This window comes from Triticum aestivum, chromosome 5A (assembly GCF_018294505.1).
Source record: "Triticum aestivum cultivar Chinese Spring chromosome 5A, IWGSC CS RefSeq v2.1, whole genome shotgun sequence".
NCBI lineage: Eukaryota > Viridiplantae > Streptophyta > Magnoliopsida > Poales > Poaceae > Triticum > Triticum aestivum.
In genome coordinates this window covers 401630088-401639840 of record NC_057806.1, presented here as the reverse complement: position 1 = coordinate 401639840, position 9753 = coordinate 401630088, and positions in this window count along the sequence as shown.

Here is a 9753-nt window from a genome sequence, read left to right as displayed (position 1 = left end):
TCCTCCATGCCGGATACTAGTCGGGTGATCCCTGCGTTCAAAAGTGATCGGGCAGGCCGACCAAGGGTTGAACTTGGGGGTGACGGGCTCCACAGCGCATACATCTCAGAGTGCGTTTGCTCCCCTTATTAGTTACGTGAATCATGTTCACTGTTTTGACCTCTGGTGGGAATTTTTTCTGTCCCCCAGTGTTCGGCTGGCGAGGCTCATCCTCGTCTTTGCTTGGTGTCTCCCTCCCCTTGTGTTCGGTGTTTAGCTTGCCGGCCTGCTTGAAGACCCAGCATTCTTTGTTGGTGTGATTTGCCGGTTTGTCGGAGGTGCCATGAATCTGACATAATCTGTCCAGAATCTTGTTTAGGCTGGACGGTCCATCTCTGCTGCCTTTGAATGGCTTTTTCCGTTGACCGGGTCGAGATCCCCTAAATCCGGTGTTTACCGCCGTGTTGTCTGGGCTGTCTTCATTGTTTCGACACTTGCTTTTATTGCGTCGTGGTTTTCAATTGCCATCCTGACTTCGGATGTGCCTGGGTCGCTGGTGCCGCTACGGGCCAGCCAGCTGTCTTCGCCCGCGCAAAAGCGGGTCATAAGGCTTGTTAGGGCTGCCATTGTCCTTGGTTTTTCCTGGCCGAGGTGTCTGGCGAGCTATTCGTCCCAAACACTGTGTTTGAAAGCCGCTAAGGCTTCGGCGTCCGGGCAGTCGTCAATTTGATTCTTCTTAGTGAGGAATCTGTTCCAAAGCTTTCGAGCTGACTCTCCGGGCTGTTGAATTATATGACTTAAATCGTCTGCATCCGGAGGTCGGACATAGGTCCCTTGAAAATTAGCCCTAAAAGCATCTTCAAGCTCTTCCCAACTTCCAATTGAGTTTCCGAGGAGGCTTTTTAGCCAGTGCCGAGCTGGTCCTTTCAACTTGAGGGGCAAGTATTTGATGGCGTGGAGATCATCTCCGCGAGCCATGTGGATATGAAGGATAAAGTCCTCAATCCAGACCCCAGGGTCTGTCGTTCCGTCGTATGCCTCTATGTTCATGGGTTTGAATCCTTCTGGGAATTCGTGATCCAGAACCTCATCGGTGAAGCGTAGGGGGTGCGTGGCACCCCTATATTTGGATGTGTCATGGCATTCTGACGGTTGTAGTGTTCGATTTTGATTCTGCGTCGGAGCGCGCTTCCTAGATCAGTAGATGGACCTGGTCATACCGGCTTTTTGGTGCAAGTCCTCAGGTAAATCGTGTGCTGACTTATGTGCGACATCATTAGCCGCCCTATCGCGGCCACAGGGTGGTCGATCCGGCTGATCGGCCGTTTTATTCTTCGGCTGTATAGGCTCTAAAGCCTCGTCATCGAATTCGGGCAGCAGCTTGCGCTTTGGATAGCTCTTTGTGTGGCGGCTGCCACCGTACTTTTCCTCAGTGTCGAGCACTTTGTTCCATCTACTGTTGAGTGTATTTTGCACGGCCTTAAGCCTTTGCTTCTGCTTCTTTAGACTCCTCACGGTGGCAATAAGCCTTCTATGGAGGTCCTCTTGCTCGAAGTGCCTTTCCGGGATGATGTGTGCATCGTCGTCCAGACTGTTCTCCTCTCCGGAGATAGGTTGATGAGTTTTACCCTCGGCGTCGCCATGATCGGACGACGACTCCATACTATGTTCACCGTCCGCTGGTTCATCCTGCTCTGTCGCTGGGTCCATGTGGTCGTCGTTTGATTTGGAGTCGACCGGGGTATTATTCTTTCTTGCACTGTTATCGTTGTTTTTGCCGATGTGGGATTTGGAGAGGCGCCTACATCATCGCTTTGGTTGCTTCTCGAGGGGATTATCCTTCGCTGCATCCTTCCGTTCCTCGTCATTGTTTTCTTTGGGTGTATCCACCATGTATATATCGTGTGATGAAGTGGCTGTCCAGCACCCTGTGGGCGGTGGTTCCTATTCTTCTCCTACATCGTCGTCCATGCCGTCGATGTCTTCGGAGCCGAAATCAAGCATGTCGGTTAAGTCGTCGACAGTGGCTATTAAGTGGGTGGTGGGTGGGGGACGAATTTCTTCGTCGTTCACTTCCCACTCAAGCCGGACACAGTTCGGCCAAGGGCCTCCTGACAAGGAGAGATTCCTTAATGAATTTAGCACGTCGCCCAAGGGCGAGTGCTGAAAGATATCCGCGGAGGTGAACTCCATGATTGTTACCCAATCAGATTCGATAGGCACGGACGCAGGCGGCTCAGAGCCTGTGGCCGGGGATGAATCCAAGGGTCCGGCAACACAGGTCTCATAGGAGGTGAAGTCAGTATTCGGCTCTATCGCCGCTGGGTGTGCGGCCTCCGTGGCGGGGTCCATCCACCCATCCTCGAACGGCACGATCTGCTCCGCATTGAGGGCCGGAGTAGCCACATGTGTGATCTGCCAAACACCGTCTGGCGACAGAGCTAAGTCATGCTCGTTGCAACTGTGCGGCACACCTGTCAAGGCCTCGAATCCGTCGAAGATCAAGTCTTCACGGATGTCGGCAGTATAGTTCAAGCTTCCAAACCTGACCTGATGGCCAGGGGCGTAGCTCTTGATCTTCTCTAGATGACCAAGCGAGTTGGCCCGCAGTACGAAGCCGCCGAATACGAAGATCTATTCGGGGAGAAAAACCTCACCCTGGATCGCATTGCTGTCGATGATCGAAGGAGCCATCAAGCCTTATGGTGAAGACACGGTGGAACTCTCAATGAAAGCACCAATGTCGGTGTCAAAATTGGCAGATCTCGGGTAGGGGGTCCCAAACTGTGCGTCTAAGGTGGATGGTAACAGGAGGCGGGGGACACAATGTTTACCCAGGTTCGGGCCCTCTCGATGGAGGTAATACCCTACTTCCTGCTCGATTGATCTTGATGATATGAGTATTACAAGAGTTGATCTACCACGAGATCATAGAGGCTAAACCCTAGAAGCTAGCCTATGATTATGATTGTTGTTGTTCTACGGACTAAACCCTCCAGTTTATATAGACACCGGAGGGGGCTAGGGTTACACAGAGTCGGTTACAAGGGAGGAAATCTACATATCCGAATTGCCAAGCTTGCCTTCCACGCAAAGGAGAGTCCCACCCGAACACGGGACGAAGTCTTCAATCTTGTATCTCCATAGTCCAATAGTACGGCCAAAGTATATAGTTCGGCTGTCCGAGGACCCCCTAATCTAGGACTCAGGTATGGTAATCCTTTTTGGAAGTCATGTTACTAGACCGTGACGAACCTACGAACTATGAGGAAGCGATGATGAGCCCAGATTCCGCGAAATGTCTTAAGGCCATGAAATCTAAGATGAGATCCATGCATAAAGAACAAAGTATGGACTTTGATTGACTTGCCCAATGATTGGCGAGCCATTGAGAATAAATGGATCACCAAGAGGAAGACATACGCTGACAGTAGTGTTACTATATACAAAGCTCAAATTGTCGCAAAAAGGTTTTCGACAAGTTCAAGGTGTTGACTACGATGAATTTTTTTTCACTCGTAGCGATGCTTAAGTCTGTCCAAATCATGTTAGCAATTGCCACATTTTATGAAATCTGGCAAACGGATGTCAAAACTGCTTTCCTTAATGGATTTCTTAAAGAAGAGTTGTATATGATACAACAAGAAAGTTTTGTCAGTCCTAAAGGTGCTAACAAAGTGTGCAAGCTCCAACGATCCATCTATGGACTGGTGCAAGCATCTCGGAGTTGGAATATACACTTTGATGAGTTGATCAAAGTATATGGTTTTATACAGACTTGTGGTGAAGCCTGTATTTACAAGAAAGTGAGTGGGAGCACTACAACATTTCTGATAAGTATATGTGAATGACATATTGTTGATCGAAAATAATGTAGAATTTTCTGGAAAGCATAAAGGAATATTTGAAAGGAGTTTTTCAAAGAAAGACCTCGGTGAAGCTACTTACATATTGAGCATCAAGATCAATAGAGATAGATCCAGATGCTTGATATATTTTCAATGAGTACATACCTTGACAAGATTTTGAAATAGTTCAAAATGGAAAAGTCAAAGAAGGAGGTCTTGCCTATGTTGCAAGGTGTGAAGTTGAGTAAAGACTCAAAACCTGACCACGGTAGAAAACAGAAAGAGAATGAAAAGTCATTCCCTATGCCTCAGTCATAGGTTCTACAAAGTATGATATGCTGTGTACCAGACCTATTGTGTACCTCACAGTAAGTTTGGCAAGAGGGCACAATAGCGATCCAGGAGTGGATCACTAGACAACGGTCAAAAATATCCTTAGTGGAATAAGGAAATGTTTCTCGGTTATGGAGGTGACAAAGAGTTCGTCGTAACCGAGAAACACTGATTTGGATGACTCTAAGTCTCGATCTAGACACATATTGGAAGTGGGAGCGATTACTTAGAGTAGCTTCATGCAAAGCAGTCTAGACATAGAAAATTTGGAAAATACATACGACTCTGAATGTGGCAGACCCGTTGACTAAATTTCTCTCACAAGCAAAACATGATCACTCTTTGGGTGTTAATCACATAGCGATGTGAACTAGATTATTGACTCTAGTAAACCCTTTGGGTGTTAGTCACATGGGCATGTGAACTAATCACATAAAGATGTGAACTATTGGTGTTAAATCACATGACGATGTGAACTAGATTATTGACTGTAGTGCAAGTGGGAGACTGAAGGAAATATGCCCTAGAGGCAATAATAAAGTTGTTATTTATATTTCCTTATATCATGATAAATGTTTATTATTCATGCTAGAATTGTATTAACCGGAAACTTAGTACATATGTGAATACATAGACAAACAGAGTGTCACTAGTTTGCCTCTACTTGACTAGCTCGTTGAATCAATGATGGTTATGTTTCCTAACCATAGACGTGAGTTGTCATTTGATTAACGGGATCACATCATTAGTGAATGATGTGATTGACTTGACCCATCTATTAGCTTAGCACGATGATCGTTTAGTTTGTTGCTATTGCTTTTTCATGACTTATACATGTTCCTATGACTATGAGATTATGCAACTCCCGAATACCGGAGGAACACTTTGTGTGCTACCAAATGTCACAACGTAACTGGGTGATTATAAAGGTGTTCTACAGGTGTCACTAGTGGTAGTTGTTGAGTTGTCATAGAACGAGAGTGGGATTTGTCACTCCGATTGTCGGAGACGTATCTCTGGGCCCTCTCGGTAATGCACATCACTATAAGCCTTGCAAGCAATGCAAATAATGAGTTAGTTGCGGGATGATGTACTACAGAACGAGTAAAGAGACTTTCTTGTAACGAGATTGAACTAGGTATTGAGATACCGACGATCGAATCTCGGGCATGTAACATACCGATGAAAAAGGGAACAACGTATGTTGTTATGCAGTTTGACCGATAAAAATCTTTGTAGAATATGTAGGAACCAATATGAGCATCCAGGTTCCACTATTGGTTATTGACCGGAGATGAGTCTCGGTCATGTCTACATAGTTCTCGAACCCGTAAGGTCTGCACGCTTAACGTTCGGTGATGATCGATATTATGAGTTTATGTGTTTTGATGTACTGGAGTCCCGGATGTGATCATAGACATGACGAGGAGTCTCGAAATGGTCGAGACATAAAGATTGATATATTGGACAGCTATATTCGGACACCGGAAGGGTTTCAGGTGATCTCGGAGAAAACCGGAGTGCCGGAGGGGTTACCGGAACCCCCGGGGGGCTAATGGGCCTTGATGGGCCCTAGTAGAGAGAGAGAGGGGCCGGCCAGGGCAGGCTGCGCGCCCTCTCCCCTTGAGTCCGAACAGGACAAGGAAAGGGGGGCGCCCCACTTGCCTTTCCCCTCTCCACTCCTTCCTCCCCCCTCCTTCCTTCTCCCTCCTAGTGGGACTAGGAAAGGGGAGTCCTACTCCCACTAGGAGGAGGACTCCTCCTCTTGGCGCGCCCTCCTAGGGCCGGCCGGCCTCCCCCCGTGCTCCTTTATATACGGGGGTAGGGGGCACCCCATGGACACACAAGTTGATCATTGATCTTTTAGCCGTGTGCGGTGCCCTCCTCCACCATAATCCACCTCGGTCATATCATAGTGGTGCTTCGGCGAAGCCCTGCGTCGGTAGCTTCATCAACACCATCATCACGCCATCGTGCTGACGGAACTCTCCCGCGAAGATCTACTGGATCGTGAGTTTGTGGGACGTCGCCGAGATGAACGTGTGCCGATCGCGGAGGTGCCGTACGTTCAGTACTAGGATCGGTCGATCGTGAAGACGTACGACTACATCAACCGCATTGTCATAACGCTTCCGCTTACGGTCTACGAGGGTACGTGGATGACACTCTCCTCTCTCGTTGCTATGCATCACCATGATATTGCGTGTGCGTTGGATTTTTTTTGAAATTATTGCGTTCCTCGACATAAAGTGCATTGGGAAGATAGAAGTACACTCTTTTGTGGACAAATTTTGAAGCTAGATGTACACTCTTCCCCGGACGGAGGGAGTAAGTGCATGTAGAAATTAAAAAGACCATATGTAGATTGTTATTGGTCTTGATTACCGTGTGATGAGAGACAAGTAATTTTTTCTACTTTAAAGTGCATTGGAAAGATAGAAGTACACTCTTTTGTGGACAAATTTTAGAACTAGATGTACACTTTTCACCAGATGGGAAGAGTAATACATTAGTACGCCTGAAGTCACCATCTTGGCAACACCTGTTACTTCTCATATCCCCTTGATAAAGGGGTGCCAAATGTCCGAGCCTAATATAAAACAGACATTGCACCAAAGCTTAACATCCAAAGCCGGATACCCCATCCTAGGCACATACCCGGACTGGCCCACACACCGGTCCAGCACACACACAGTGGGCACCACATGTGCACACTGCAAGGCCCATCACCACTGTCTTCCATCGATCCATCTTCATGGTAGAAACTGACGCATCGATCATGCCAGGCCTCTCTGCCATCGACGTCACCACACAACATCATCCTCCTGTGTGAGTCCATCGTCGCACATCGGACACGGAATCTCCAGGGCACCACACCGTTGAGATCCGTCGCCATCAATGTGTAGGATGAAGCACCGATCCAGCAAAGATGTCATCCACTGGTCCCTCGAGTCCATGTACACCTCCAAGAATGACGCCCCCAATGGGTAAACGACACGAGAGAGTCGCCGTCTTCTGATCTACCGATCTAGGGTTTCCCCGGGAGATAGAAGATAGTGGTCTAGAACTTATCCACGGCGATGCCTTCAACAAGGGAACGACACCGCAGAGCGCTGCCTGATGACCCACAAGTATAGGGGATCTATCGTAGTCCTTTCGATAAGTAAGAGTATCGAACCCAACGAGGAGCAGAAGGAAATGATAAGCGGTTTTCAGCAAGGTATTCTCTGCAAGCACTAATATTTTCGGTAACAAATAGTTTTGTGATAAGGTAATTGGTAACGAGTAACAAATAATAAAAGCAAATAAGATGCAGCAAGATGGCCCAATCCTTTTTGTAGCAAAGGACAAGCCTGGACAAACTCTTATATGAAGGAAAGCGCTCCCGAGGACACATGGGAATTATCTTCAAGCTAGTTTTCATCATGATCATATGATGCGCGTTCGGTACTTTGATAATTTGATATATGGGTGGACCGGTGCTTGGGTGATGTCCTTACTTGGACAAACATCCCACTTATGATTAACCCCCATTGCAAGCATCTGCAACTACAACAGAAGTATTAAGGTAAACCTAACCATAGCATGAAACATATGGATCCAAATTAGCCCCTTACGAAGCAACGCATAAACTAGGGTTTAAGCTTCTTTCACTCTAGCAACCCATCATCTACTTATTAATTCCCAATGCCTCCCTCTAGGCCCAAACAATGGTGAAGTGTCATGTAGTCGATGTTCACATGACACCACTAGAGGGATGACAACATACATCTCTTCCAAATATCGAACGAATACCAAATTCACATGACTACTAATAGCAAGACTTCTCCCATGTCCTCAGGAACAAACATAACTACTCACAAAGCATATTCATGTTCATAATCAGAGGGGTATTAATATGCATAATGGATCTGAACATATGATCTTCCACCAAGTAAACCAACTAGCATCAACTACAAGGAGTAATCAACACTACTAGCAACCCACAGGTACCAATCTGAGGTTTGGATACAAAGATTAGATACAAGAGATGAACTAGGGTTTGAGATGAGATGGTGCTGGAGAATATGTTGATCGAGATTGACCCCCTCCCGATGAGAGGATCGTTGGTGATGACGATGGTGATGATTTCCCCCTCCCGGAGGGAAGTTTCCCCGGCAGAACAGCTCTGCTGGAGCCCTAGATTGGTTCCGCCAAGGTTCCGCCTCGTGGCGGCGGAGTCTCATCCCGAAAGCTTGCTTATGATTTTTTCTCGGACGAAAGGCCTCATATAGCAGAAGATGGGCATCGAAGGGCACCAGGGAGCCCACGAGGCAGGGGGTGCGCCCCCACCCTCGTGGCTAGTGGGTGGCCCCCCTCTGGTACTTCTTGCGCTCACTATTTTTTATATATTCTGGAAATAACTTCCGTGAAGTTTCAGGACTTTTGGAGCTGTGCAGAATAGGTCTCTAATATTTGCTCCTTTTCCAGCCCAGAATCCCAGTTGCCGGCATTCTCCCTCTTCATGTAAACCTTGTAAAATAAGAGAGAATAGGCATAAGTATTGTGACATAATGTGTAATAACAGCCCATAATGCAATAAATATCGCTATAAAAGCATGATGGAAAATGGACGTATCACCGCCATCGCCGGCCTTGGCATCGAGCCGAGAGCAGGTTTTCACACAGATCTGTCGAAAAACTACATCCAGGTTCTTGTGCATGGATGCCACCTTCTCTGTCCGGGACTGGACCACAAGGATCCAGTCACCTAACCGGCCACAGGACCACCATGGTGACAAAGCAGCCGACTTTGTCAGGCACACCACGCCAACCTGCCGCTGCATACCAGATCTGTCGGTCTGCCAAAGCCCATATGGGTCGGCGAGATCCGAGGCTCCATCCGCTGCCATAGGGGCACCTTTGCCACGGGAAGGCCACGCTACTGCTGTCACCGCTGCCACGTCTGCCGCCGGGAACCTGCGGCACCGTGCCACCAAATCACCATAGACCATGTTGCCGCCGCCAGAAAAATATGCCACCGGGCACGAGGGAGAAGACCCCGCCACCGCCGTCACAACCCACAACCCGGGCTTCCCCGGCGTGAACTCGGGCAGCGGTGGGAGGGAGAGATCAATGAGAGGTGGCTGAGGGCCGGCGGCGCGGTCTCCCCCCTGTGTCGCCTTGGGTTGGCGACGTGGGGGTCGGGCATTTTTTTGACAACCACCATCTTAATCATGAAAAAGTATGTTTGATTCTCAAACATTTAGTGTATTTCAATTAAATTCTGAAATTTTAGTATATTTGTGACCAGTCTACTTAAGAATGGTTTGAACATCATTTAATATTCACTTCAATACAAATTGTTTCCTAGACATTATTGTTAGAGATATACTCCATATTTGGTTTACATGTATTTGGTAGTTTAGAATTTGTAATTCGTCTCCTACCTTATCTCTAGGAGAGGCTTCTTGCCCTAGTTTGTACTCCTATATATACTCGCCCATGAGACTCAATACAACATCAACACATTGCGCCAATCATCCCTCTCTATTCCCTCTAGCATGGTATCCGTCTAACCGATTCAAACCCTAGCCGCCGCCGCTTCCGTTCC